Below are 14,921 nucleotides of genomic sequence, written 5' to 3'. Positions count from 1 at the left end.
GCGGTAAATAATATTGATATATCGTGGGGAGGTGTCTCCCTGATCTGTGATTTCAAAGACTCTCATTTTGTGAGCGACCGAACGATGCATCACTAGTTTACTCAGTATTTTTTTCAGTCGCCATTGAAGGTCGATCCTTCAAAATTGAATTATTAATCAAAGTTCCATGGATGTGGAGTTTGTTTCTATCAGTAGGCGGCTCGGAATAATTACGAAACCACGAGTAACAACTGCCTTTGTCGCTGAACGTGTACCAGTGCTGTGGACACAACACGACATAATGTAGACTTTTGGTCCTGTGTGAAGATCATTGTCAATATTTCCTCCCAGCTTTTGGTCTGGTATAGAAGAATATTTACAGTATCAAAATATGGATGCTTTTGAGAATTCTTTCGCAAGACATTCACTAAAAATTGGCAGCGCAAGCTTTAATTCCAGAAATGTATCAAGTAAAATGGCAAGAAATGACAATGCTGATACCGATGTTCCGTCGTGTGACGGAGTGTCACGTGACAACGGTAAGTCCAGGGATTCCGACAACGGTCGACAAACTTTTGAATCGAGTCGAAGACAGGAGTCATCAGTTTCATTCTCTCGGAATGAAGAACCATCCAGCCTAACTATCGGGGAATTACTGAAAACAAATAAAAGACAACTAGAAAATAGCACATGGAGCAGAAAATTCGTAGATTTAGACGCTAAAGTAGCTGTAGACATTGAACATTATGACCAGTGGGCACGAACCAGACGACCAGAGCCGAATAGTAGTTCATCTAAACCATATACAGCTCAAATAAAAGACAGTGGAGTTAAAAAGGACAGCAATGGGCAAATGACACAGCAGAAACAGGAGCGCCCTCGACCAAAGTCAGTGCATGGAATCCATGTCCAGGAAGAACGTGTAAAAGGAGAAGTCATTCCGGGGAGTTCCGGAACAGTAGTTAGTAGTGATATTCCTCAAGAAATTAAAGATTTAAAGGAAGGTTCGAATGATACATTTCATGATGGTGACAGATTGAGTAGGCTGATAGCATGGAATTCGAAACCGAAAATCACTAGAAATGTTCTGAAAGAGCTGCATGCAACCTGTGCAGCAATTATAAAAGATGTTGAAAGAGGTTCTTGTGAATCGTATAACAGACTGAATTCAGACAAAGACAGTGATAAACGCACAACTTCTCCCGAAAAAATCTGTGACAGCGAAAGGGTCCCTGTGATAAAAACTGGTGGTGACTCATTGGAAAACGCACACGATATTAGTCTGAGCATTCGTAAATTGCCAGTTATCTTCCGAAACGAAGAGTCTGAAGTTAAAAACTACCGACATACTCTGTACCAAAGCCAAGATCAACACAAAATTGTGACGTTAAACACGGAAGTGACGAAGAGTAGTGCAAGCTCACGCGAAAGCTCGAGAAACTATATGCAGTACAAGATGCAGATGCCAGTTTCAAAAAGAGAACCATTTTTACCCGACAACAAAAACCTCGCTCTAGATTTTCGTTCAAAAAGAATAGAAAATCTATGGAAACTTTGCGAAAAACCTGCAAAGCACCGAAGCAACAGCAAAATAACCTTAAAGCACAAGCCTTGGATAAAGCGTCAGTTCCACAACAACCCAAGCTCCCCGCTATCTCTAGAGAGCTTTCTGAACAGGTCAACCAATAACAATTGTCATCATGATGAAATAGTAGATTGGAACGAACTTCTCACCTTACAAAACAATTCGTCTTTCCGTTTTAGTATGAACAATAGCGAGAAAACTTCGACTGTTGTTAGGGGAGGATCGAAGGTTGTAAACGCGTGTTTTTGAAGTAGTATTCAGTACTACTTTCTATAATGTTAAATAAACAAAATTATCGAGAAATGGTTCATGTAATATTTATGGGGGGATGTTTGAACAAAATGTAAAAGTTAACAAAATAGTTTGTATGATGATAAAGCATACACCCCCTGTAAGATAAGAGCAGTTGTTTACGTCATATATATACTGGATCTCATTAACTTTTAAAGAATGCATTGGATCAACTAAAAATGTTTGAAATATATGTACAATTTATTATTATATTTTTTTTTTGGTCAATTTCATTACAAAAACAAATACAACTTTCACTCACTGTCTTATACAAGATGGAAAAGATAAAAGACACAGAATACAAATATTAGATAGTTGCCCAACATCAAATGAATGGTAGAAGTATACACGATTGTTTAATTACTTTTTACTTTTAAAACAAGGCATCTCGGAATTGTATTCTTGTCAATTCAACAAACCAAAAACCGCGACATGAAAAAAACACCCACCCTGACAACGCCATACATCCATATAAAAGGGGACATATGATTCAATCTTAATGGTTTGTTGCATCTTTCACTGAAAACCGTTATTTCAACCACTGTGAGCCAGGTTTTCATGGTGATAATGGGATGGTAATCATAGTCCATGGATGTTCGATCAGTCAGTCGCAGGTTACAATACTGTAACACCCCAGACAAAACGTTACAATACAATGTACTGTAACTTCCAGTGGATATATTACAATACTGTTACCCCAGTTAAAACGTGGCAATACTGTCACCTCAGTCAAAACGTTACAGTACTGTAACCCCAGACAGAACGTTACAATACTGTAACACCCCAGTCAGAACGTTACAATACTGTAACCCCAGACAAAACGTTACAATACTGTAACACCTCCAGACAAAACGTTACAATACTGTAACACCTGTTAAAACGTTACAGTATTGTAATCCGGGCCTCAGACAAAATGTTACAATACTGTCACCCCAGACAAAACGTTACTATAATGTTACCCCAGTTAAAACGTTACAATAATGTTACTCCCAGTAAAAACTAATATAACCCACAATCAAAACGTTACAATACTGTTACCCCAAATCCCCAGTCAAAACGTTACAATACTGTAACAACCCCCCGTGAAAACGTTACAATACTGTAACACCCCCCCCCCAGTCAATACGTTACAATATTGTAACCCCCAGTCAAAACGTTACAATACTGTAACACCCCAGACAAAACGTCACAATACTGTAACACCCTAGTCAAAACGTTACAATAATGTCACCCCAGTCAAAACGTCACAATAATGTCACCCCAGTCAAAACGTCACAATACTGTAACAACCCAGACAAAACGTTACAGTACTGTAACACCACCCCCCGTGAAAAGGTTACAATAATGTTACCCCAGACAAAACGTTACAGCACTGTTACCCCAGACAAAACGTTACAGCACTGTAACACCCCAGTCAGAACGTTACAATACTGTAAACCCAGACAAAACGTTACAATTATGTTACCTCAGACAAAACGTTACAGAACTGTAACACCCCAGTCAGAACGTTACAATACTGTAACACCTCCAGACAAAACGTTACAATACTGTAACACCCTAGACAAAACGTCACAGCACTGTAACTTCCAGTCGATATATTACAATACTGTAAACCCCAGCTAAAATGTTAGTGTCTCTCCCCTCAAAACGTTATGTGCTTTAACCTTCAGTCGAACTGAAAATATATACCGTATCCAAATTGAACTGATCTCGACTGTATTAGGTATATACAGTGTATGTTGAATTTGAACTTAATAAACCAAAAGCTGTGAAGTATTTCCTGCACGTTTATGGTTCAATGGAAAATTGTCCCATTTACAGAGGCGAGACATCAATCATTAAACAAAATGCAGTCATCTTATCGATCAGGACCCTGCACTCTGATCTCTCAAATGGATCAAAGCTTGGTATTTCAGTTTGTACAAGAATTTGAAAAACAAGTTAATTATTTACATTATAGGTATTCCTATTAAAGTCTGTCGTATAAAAGTCAAGATCAATACAGTAATAAAGTTGGTTTATTTTTTTTCTTCTTCATATAAATGATCGGAATCACCACAAGCTTTTGATACTAGAATCTACATGTAGTACTATTGTTACTAGATGCCCACGTTCTCAGTGTCATACTGTGATCGGGTGGTGATGAAATTCATTTTGTATGACTAGCCTTTAATAAAAATATAATAAATTCTACGATTTACGTCAACTGCGAGCGTAGGTTTTTGAAAATTAGCGATAGAAATACATATTTTGCAACAAACAATACATTGAAACCAAAATTAGAATACAGTTTTGTTTAATTCTTTACAGTTTAGAAGATCAAAATATATTATAGTGGTGAAATACTAAGATAGAGAGAACATGTTGAAATCTGAGATTAATCTTTCCGGGATTTTAGGTGAACACCGACAAAGCTACTTTTGTTTGTTAGATGCATCTCGGTAGGGCAGCCAAGGTAACTTTGGGAATGGAATCTGGCTAAATGACCAACTGATTCAGGGCTATGTAACATATAAATAACAAATAAGGACAAATTTACTTGGTTGATGATTAATGAAGACAAACCAGTAATTGTCAAATTGAATGAATATTTAGTGCAAACTTTCAGAAAAAGAAGTGATGCTTTAAAACTGCAAAAATCATTATAGTTTATTATTCATATATTGGTATAATACTGATACTGTCCATTTACTTGTGTATACACATGATTAACAATTCATATATGTATGTACTTGTTTCCCCAACATGCTGCATCCACATGCAGTTTGCAGTCTATGTAACCTGTAGTTAATGTTGTAAACTTTCTTTCTTTTTTGAATTTCCTTCTTTATAAACTGTCTTACTGTTATGCCCTCTGGGCCCAAAATTGGAATAAACTTATCTTATCTATAAATCTGGTGTTGATATGCAGATTATTTTTTAATGGTGCACTTGTGTACATAAAGGCTACATGTCTGGCCTCAGTGAAAATATTTACTTCTGCCTTTAAAAAAAAAAATTGACGCGTCCCTGGGTGGGCTCGAACCACCAACCTTTCGGTTAACAGCCGAACGCGCTAACCGATTGCGCCACAGAGACAATTGACATATCCGAAGTTTATAAGCTGTTCGGGTGTTTAAACATATCCCATGCACGATAACAGGAAAGGGTGTCGACACTTTTAGCGTACAGTTAATAAATTGTTTGACCTCCCCTTCCCACGCGAACAGTATCATTTTTTTTTTAAATTATAATTATTTATGTAAAATTTACACACAGATAAAACACTCATGATTACATGTGGGTCTAATCAGGGACCTATATACCAGGGCCGTAAATTAACCTTCAATTTGGAGGAGGCAGGAAATTAGGCGGGACGCTGAGCACATTTTGTGCACACTGAACACGTTTCGTGCAAAATCCTTGATTCTAGGGCCTTCTAAGATGTTACTTGACTAACTCATTCTAAAAGAAAGATTTGGAATGCTTTTTAAGGGAGGTATCATGTTCTTAGTTATTGGAAACAACATAAATTCTAATGAACTTTAAATTTTAAATTTTTTTGGCTCAAAAGTTGGAGGAGGCAGCTGCCTCCTCCGCCTCCATGTAATTTACGGCCCTGATATACTAAGTATATAGTATATAGGTCCCTGGTCTAATCTTGTAATCAGCATAGATGATAAAATTCATAAGTAATTAATAGAATAATAGATTTATTTCTAATTCAGAGCCCAAATAGGAAACGACATAGACCCTAGTTAACATGAATTGAGACATAGTGACATACACGCATACTGGATTTAGGGACAACATAATTACATTGAACAATTAAGGAAGTCCTGAGTCACTGCACAATATATGGTTAACAAGTAAACAAATGGAACTGGCCTTCATAAATGTTCGAATATATAAAGGAAAGAGAGGCCGAGGGAGAAAAGAAGAAGAAGAAAGAAAGAAATTAATTATTAATTGAAGATATTCATCACTGTAACATGCAAAAGAATTTTGTGACAAGCTTGCCATCTTTCAAGTACATTTCTAATCTGAATGATAGCATTTTTTTCAATTGTAGATCAAAATTACTCTTGTCCAGTGACATGATATTTCCATTAAGATTAAAATATTAAATTGTTTTGCAATTGAGGAATATACCAAGATATTTTGTTTGCCACGTACATATTACAACTGTTCGCTGTATAAAAGGGTCAAAAGTATGATCCGGGTTAGAATAGGTCCTCAGTACCCCCTTGCTTGTCGTAAGAGGCGACTAAATGGGACGGTCCTTCGGATGAGACCGCAAAAACTGAGGTCCCGTGTCACAGCAGGTGCGGCACGATAACGATCCCTCCCTGCTCAAAGGCCGTAAACGCCGAGCATAGGCATAAATTTTGAAGCCCTTCACCGGCAATGGGAACGTCTCCATATGAGTGAAAGATTCTCGAGAGGGACGTTAAAAAATATTCAATCAATCAATCAATCAAAAGTATTTCCGCATTGCTAATTTTCGCTATATAATTCATTGAATTATATTATTTTTAAAGTACTGATAAAACTATTTCTACTACAGCTATCACTCTTAAAAATTTCATAAATCTTGCATAATCACCTAGATTTAGTTTGATGTTGTTATTTTTTCTATATATGTTACAGTTTTTAACATTCACTAGGATAATCATGTTGTAAGAACTTTATTTTGAACTTAATCTTGCATTTTTCATATTATATTAATAAGCATTTTAAAAAGTCTACCTCGTAATTCATAAATCGACCCACAATATATATATATATATATATATATATATATATATAATAACACTAAAAGTAACATTTGTCATGAATCTTAAAAATACTGAGTGTTTGGAAAAGGCGGAATCTTACAATATTTGGAAAATGCGCAATAATTAGTCTAAACTTTTCTTTTTCATTTGGATAAGTCAACATATATACACAGATGTATATTTAATAGCTGTGATAAAATTTAGAAATTTATTTCAAAATTAAGGATTATCTCCCTCATGCATAGCTCTGATCTTTTGCGCTCTGTTTTTTCTTTTATCTCTCACAAGTTTATTGTTATTTCGGATTCCCAAAAGTTCGGCTTGAGCATCACTGACGAGATATTGTTTGTCGAAATGCGCATCTGGTGCATCAAAATTGGTAATGTATAAGTTTTACACAATAAGTATGTATACAGGATTCGGAAACAAGTTGTAGCAACTGATATTAATCCGTTTCATTGAATTAACTTTGAATTGTAAATGTAATTTGCCCTTGTTGCATGACAAAGATGAAAATGAAAAAGTAAAGAAAAATGAAAGAAGAAAAATTAACAACAAATATGTATACAGGAGAATGGAATTTGAGAACATTGCTGATGATATGGGTGCAAAATATTGTGGTAAGGGTAAAAGATTACTTAAACTTTATACTTGTAAGGTGTTAACACTAATTAACACTAACTAATGGGATATAGGTAGGCCTACATCGCTAGAAGCATTGACAGTATAATATAGTTATTATTAATGTTTGTATGCATAAATCAACAAAGAACATGAGTTGTCAGACATTATAAGCTGGTATGAATAGAACATTACCATGCGCGGATCTAGAGGGGGGGGGGGGGGGTCCAGAACCCCCCCCCCCCTGGAATTGCAAAGATAAAAAAAATTACAATATAACGATTTATAAGAAAAATGAGTTGACTGTTATTATAAAAGGTTCGACCCCCCCCCTGGAAAAAATTTCTGGATCCGCGCCTGATTACACACGTTAGGCGGTGCACGATGTATGTGCCACAGACCACAGTGGTCTATGTAGAGTCACTCTCTTTCATCACGTGACCAAAGGGGACCAGGTCCGACTCCTTCCGGACCGCGTAAGTCCTATCCCCATTGTCACGGACGCCGCGCTGATCTTACCATTTGATGTCCATGCCTGCTTTAAGTTGTGTTCTCGACAGAGCTACCTACACAGGTAGAGAAGACGGTCACGATATTTGGTAAGATCTTCATTATTTGCAATGTGCTTAGTTTCAGTTTTCTTGCGCAGCTTCTTTGCATCTTTCACAGGGGCGTAGCCAGGGTACTTTTGATGTGGACGCCCGAGTAGGCATGGGGCGGCCCCCAATGGGTCTAGGGGGCGAAGCCCCCGGAAGCTGGTAAATTTTACACGATTTCGATGTGTATATTCGACCCTCCTGAACGCATTTTTCGTACACTTTATAAAATTTGTTACGCAGCCATGATGTATTCGAAGTCTGTTCTGTTTTTGTACGAAATACGGACAAACACTTGTAAAATCTCAAAAATGAGAAAGGATCTGTCCAATATCGTTGTATGACGAACTCACTACAAACAATTTTAGACCAAAACAAACACGTATGGTATTGACCTAGAATATCCGGTTTAAAACAGTCAGCTAGAGTGGTTAACTGGTTTAGACAGACCAAGTAATTGACTGATCTCCCCCCCCCCCCTTTTTTGTTGTTGCAAAAATGATGTGGACGTTTGTGCGTACAAACGTACGCCTGACTACGCGCCTGCTACATCAATGAAACCTTCACATCAGTACAGCGAAACACAGGCACTTGTTTCATACATGAGTCCCCCCTCCTTAATAATTATTAAGGAGGGGGGACTCATGTATGAAACAAGTGCCTGTGGAGAGAAGTCTGACAATTTGTCTCGGTAAATTCCTTCATTATCACAATTCAAACTCTTGTAAAGTGTCCATAATGCATCTCAAAGTTTAGGCCCACCAATGTGATCAGACATTTCACCCCAAATCCACTGTTTTGTACAAAAACTACATTTTTTTGTAGGAGCAACCGTTGAGCGCTGCCATACAATAAGGGGCGCAACTCTATTTACACAATTATATTAATACACTGGTAATCTCTAAAATACTACAGAATGCTTTTATTTTAGAAAACCCTAAAGATAAATTTTTCAAAAATGTTTCAAAGTTGATATTTAACTTTATTTGAAAAAAACGAGACAGAATTAAAAGAAATACATTTAGGCAAAACTGAGCAAGGATGTACATATATTGGTACCATTGATATTGAAAGTAAATTTTATGTTGCCAAAGCATCATGGATAAGTAGAATATTATATGTAGAAAGTGTTACACATAGAACACTCAATAATATTTTGCAGCAATATAATATCTCTATTTCTGATGTTTTAAAAACGTCTGAGTATAACTTTCTAGATTCAAACTTTTTCAAAATGTTAAATCTCCCCCCTTTCTATGGAAATATATTTTCAGCTTTTAATAGATCCAAAAAAAAGCCACTGAACATAAAACTTTTAAAGAGAGACGAGTTCCTTAGTTAAATATATTTTTTATGAACATGGCTAAATACATACTATAATGTACTTTACAGAAAAATTGAGAGAGAAAAAAACATTTTTTGTGAATATATTTTGCTTAAAAGGGCAATTAAAATCTATAAAGAAAAATTGACCAATTATTCAAAATACATTAATATAAATATGAATAATTAAAAAAAATCTGATGTACATTTTTTGTTTTAAAATGATGTAAAATCAGCTAAAAATATTAAAAGTAAATTTTACTACTCGGTGTTTATAGATATGAAGTTTCAAAAACCATTATTGTATGAAAATAGATGGAAAAATGTTTTAATATCAGTTATTCTAGTTGGAAAAATGTATATATCACAAAAATAAATGTATGAAAATAGATGGAAAAATGTTTTAATATCAGTTATTCTAGTTGGAAAAATGTATATAGTACAAAAATAAAAAATAAAAATGTATGAAAAAAGAATATCAGAATTTAACTATAAACTACTTAATGGTACTTTGAACAATAATATATACTGTATGTAAGTAAATGGAACAAAGATGTGTCGCCATCATGTGAGGGATAGCAATGTAGATGAAGACATAAAACATCTTTTTTTTAAATGCAAAATTGTTAAGCATATTTGGGAGAAAATTAGCTTCTTTTTGAAGTTTGAAATTTCATGGAAAACTATTTTACTCGTATATTATAATGAAATCAGCGAAAAAACATCCCTTTTGAATAACTTTATATTTTTTTTTATATATATAAATATAAAATGAAATGCAGACTACAGAAAGAGAAAACGTCGGAGCAAGATCTCCTACATAAGCTTGAAAATGAACTTCTTATTCAGAATATGGTAGTTGCCAATATTGGCAAGAATAGACACGACTTTTATAAGATTGCATGAAACTGTTTGTAATTCTCAAATGAATATATTCTGATAGATAGGCATTGTGAAATGAATTTTTGATATGCATTATGAAATTTCATAATTTCTATGATTATTGTGATGCTTTATGAAATGAATTTTTGTGATTTCTTTTCTGATGCATGTGATTTTTTTCCCCGTGTATTTATGAAATACACTATGATTAATATGACGTATGTACAATTTTTTGGTGCATGATATGCATTATGAAATGCATTACGATTATTATTATGTATGCATTATATGAAATAAAGTTTTCTGATGTATGTATGCATTATATGAAATGAATTTTTCTGATGTATGATATGCATTATGATTGTTATGATGTATATTTGCATTATGAAAAAAGCATTTTAAATAAAAGATAAAAAAAAAAAAAAAAGACCATTTGTCATGAATCTTGAGTGAATTCTACATATATTCTGAAAATTTCATAATGATAACATTAATTTTCTTTTGGTGAAGTTCTTAAAATATGAAAGTTGTCATGAATACGAGGGCTGTTCGATATGTAATGTGTATTGTACATTGTACGATATCTCAAAAGCATTCGACTGAAATAGTGAAATGAACATTACATCCCTTCAAAGTATTCTCCGCGGTTTTAAATACATAATTTCAATCTCTTGATCCATTTCTGAAATGCATCACGGTACGCTGATTTACGTAGACCTTTGTCGGAACTTGTAACGACGACCAGATAAGAACTTGTTTTTGTTTTTTGAAGTTTTGGAAAAAGTCGCATGGGGCTAGATCTGGAGAGTATGGTGGGTGTGGCAAGACGGTAACATTCTCCGACTTCAAATATTGCTTCACAAGATCAGATGTATGTGATGGAGCATTATCATGAAGTAGACGAACATGCCTAAATCCTGACACAGGGCGTCGTTTATGATAATATTTCTTGAGCTTCTTTAGTATAACATCTCGGTAATACCGACCTGTAACACTTTTGCCCTTCGGCACCGGAATTTGTACGGCTATACCATCACATGAGAAGAATATGCAATAAAAAATGTTCTTTGTGCTTATGGTTCTTTTGGCAAATACAGGTCTTCTACCGTGTTTAGTTAGCCATATTTTGTTTCCAATTTTTCTTACTGGTTCGAAATAGTGAACTCATGTTTCTTCACCAGTAATGTTCAATGTTTGCTAATTGTCTTTTATTGAATTTGGGAAACATTTTGAGCAATTGCTTAACGGTTTGTACTCGTACCCGTTTTGGGGCATCTGTCAATATATGCGGTATCCATCTGGCAGAAATCTTTCGTACTTTCAAAATACGCTTCAAAATGAAATTCACCCGCGATAGCGATATGCCAACAGTTTTGGCAATATCACTAATCGTGTATCTACCATCACTTTCAATTATTTCCCTGACTTTTGAGACATTTGCCTTGCCTGTTACAGTCACAGGTCGGTCAGATTTGCTGTAATCTTTGACGGACTCTGTGCCAGTCAGAAATTTCATTCTCCACCTACGAACTGTCTCATAAGATACCTTATCAGACCCATAAACTTCCCCCAATTCAGTAATAATCTGCATTACCGAATGACTGAGTTTTGTGCGAACTTTCATATAAGCTCTAATTTCTTCAATATTTTCAACCATTTTTACAACAGTAGTCAACGACTGGCTCTATTGAAATGACTATAAGTTTAAAAGTATGTGGAGCTGAAGGCTCGTGTTTATACCGTTGGAAAGGTATTGAATAGAGCTATTCAAGAGTATCATCATCAACGAAATCGTGCAAAGCGTTATCGCGCTGTGGTACAATACACATTACATATCGAACAGCCCTCGTATATTGTGAAAATCAGCAGTGTGGAAATACTTTTGATCCTTGAGTGTACATACAAAGGCATCTTTCAAAAATGGGAATTCAACCAGATTTTCTAATCTATAGCAGTATTTGAATATGCTTTTGACTATATCATAATGCAGAGGGTGTTAATCAAACAGACTCAAACTCCAGAAAGCAGATACATGTAGCTCAATTTGTATAGCACCTGTCGAGAGATTCATAGGCTCTGTATTTTATTCCTGGTCCGCCAAAGAAAAGAACGGATTGACCAGGGCGCAGGCGTATTTTGACCACGTTTTGATGGTAGTAGAAACGAGAGGGGGGGGGGGGTTATAAGATGATTATTCGTATATTGATAACGAATGAAATACATATTGAAATAATTGGTAGAATATAAAGAATTGATAGAGGCAATGATAAACTCCAAGTTATTGGCATAGAATTTGATGTTGATTAAGGTGAAACAGTAAAAATAAATTTTGATAGAAAAGATTATTGCTATTCAAAATCTTTTGAAACATTGGCAAAGAAGAAATCCTTCTCCTATTGGGTATATAACACTACTTGAATCTGTAGCAATCTCAAAACTGGTACACTTGTTTATTTCATTACCCACCCAAAGACATCATTGATAAGTTAAATCAAATAATCTTCTTCTTTTTTTAAATATGGAGAAGTCCTGTCGCGAAAGTTAAAAAATCAGTCGTCACACAAGAATATGAGAAAGGAGGATTAAATATGGTAGATATTGAAAACTTTATTGCAAGCCTAAAAATGCCATGGATTAATAAACTTCTCTTTGATACAGCCAAGTGGCAATCTATTATAGGAGCAGAAGTTGGCATTAGCAATGTTATTGAATTTGGACCATTATGTGCTTTACAAAACCTGAAAAACCAAGGAATATGTTGAGGGGGGGGGGTGTAATCAAATCCTGGAAACGGTTGATTTTTTGTTTTGAGAAGATGAAAAAAGTTTTATAAAAGTTCAAGAACTTATAATATTCCTAACATATAGCTCCTTTAATATATTTTAAAAAGAGTAAGAAAAAAATAAAACTAAACCAATGTTGTTGTTTTTTTATCATACTGACGAAAAATCTACAGGTCATAAGAAGTGTGATAAACAATTCAATATCTCCCAAGAAGAGTGGAATACAATCAATAAAATGTGTTTACTATTACAAAGGATACAAAATTACACTGGCTACAATATCGTATCAATCATAAAATTTGTGTCAAAAATAAAGAAATTTTCTAGACAATTATTCATTTACGTTTTGTGCAAAAGAAAAGGAATCAATAGAGCATGTTTTGGATGACTGAAAAAGTTATTTTATTTTTCAAAAATGTGCAATCCTGCATGGTTTAGGGATGCTTTTTTCAGTAAATATTGTTGTTTATATTAAAAAAAACTTTTTTGTTAAATTGTTCAGAAAATGAAATGAAAAATTTAATTAATTATCAATTAAAGTATTTTGTATATTGTCGCAAATCTAGAGGTAATCCGCTTTCGTAACTTTGTTACCACCTGGACAAATGTGTGCATATTAGTAGAAAGGCAGGTAGCATGTATAAAGAAAATTATGAGAAGAAAAGGAATGCATTTCACAAATCAAAAGGTTTCTTGTCTTAGATCATCTAGCATGTATATTTGTAATTCAACCTTTTTGTGATATAAGTTATTAATTCATTAATATTACAACAATATACAAATATCAGCTTTGATACCAAACGTTTGACAACCTATCCGATTAAATTTATAGTGTAAACATAATCATATACATATGATAAGGCAGAGTAACTTCATTCCTTTCTAGCCATCTTCCTCTTCTTCTATCTTTGAATGAGTGCCTATTGGAGTGGATGTGCGAGTAAATGGTAGATAAAATACCCTGTACCCTCTAGTCAGGTGGGTTTGTAAGGGCATGTTAAAACTCTTAATTGACTGTTATTATGTGCATAAATGTTGTGTAATATCAAATAATGATAATAACAATTTACATTTTTTTTTTATCATTTATGATTTTCATATGGACTGCAGTGTTTAAGCCGGTAGTGTAATTATCATAAAATGATACGTGCTTGCAAAATCGTTATTCCTAGACAGCTCTTTTCATTTATCTACAATATATCAACAGTTCAAATATCATTTACACAATCCGCATGCATAAGAAAAAATGTTATGTGAAATAACATAGATTCATTCATATAAGGGTCAATTACAATCCTTTTGAATTCCCCACTATTGCCCTATTGTGATTGATTTCAAAACTATAAATGATAAATCATTTTAGATTTTTTTTTTTTAAATTATGAACTTTTGAAAATGACGTTTCGAACATCTAGTGAGGTCATGCTACATTATTTTTTGAGTTGATGCAATTGTTAAAACCAACTTTTCAAACAATATTAAAATCACTGTGTATTATAATCGTCAATCTAACAAAAAAAATTAAAATGATATGTAGGTTGGTAAAGAAATAGAAAATAAAATCGATCTGGATCACTGATGGAAACACGGGCTGAGCGTGAAAGGTCGAGGACCTCTGCTCTAATTAGTTTTAATAGCTCGCGCCTGGCTGTCCGTCTGTCTACATTAGGTTTATCCAATCGATGGATTCTGAAATTTAAATCCACTCTATTGAAAAGCTTTCAAATGCAATTGAACTTGCAGTGAATGCAGATTATGGAACGCTTTCTGCAAATTCTACAGGCTTCCATTATCACCACGTTCGAATAGTTTAATCTCTTGATTCCTATTAAAATTCTGTTGAATTTTGTAGAGCAATTGTAAAATGACTACACAAAAATTTGAAAAGAGAAGCGTGTCAAATACAATCTCCTATTTAATATCCTTAAAAAGGGAAAGCCTCAAATGTCAACCCGCGACCTATAATAAGTATAGGTGATCAAATAAGAGTTGTTGTAAAATTAATCTAAAAGTTCAATTTGAGAATATATCTACCCGGTTACATTGAGTGTGATTGTACAAACTGTGTATTGATCGAGACTACCCGAGGATTGCTCGTGCACGT

General features: G+C 34.4%; 1 non-coding gene across 1 annotated transcript; it reads right to left on the bottom strand.

Moving 5' to 3' along the window:
* Positions 1–4,859: 4,859 nt before the first annotated feature.
* On the bottom strand, positions 4,860–4,933 carry Trnan-guu (transfer RNA asparagine (anticodon GUU)). Its single transcript has one exon. It is a non-coding gene; the product is annotated as a tRNA-Asn (tRNA).
* Between the last annotated feature and the right edge of the window lie 9,988 nt (positions 4,934–14,921).

This window comes from Ostrea edulis, chromosome 1, assembly GCF_947568905.1.
Source record: "Ostrea edulis chromosome 1, xbOstEdul1.1, whole genome shotgun sequence".
Lineage (NCBI taxonomy): Eukaryota > Metazoa > Mollusca > Bivalvia > Ostreida > Ostreidae > Ostrea > Ostrea edulis.
The sequence above is the reverse complement of the archived record's forward strand: the minus strand, read 5'-3'. Positions and strand labels throughout refer to the sequence as shown.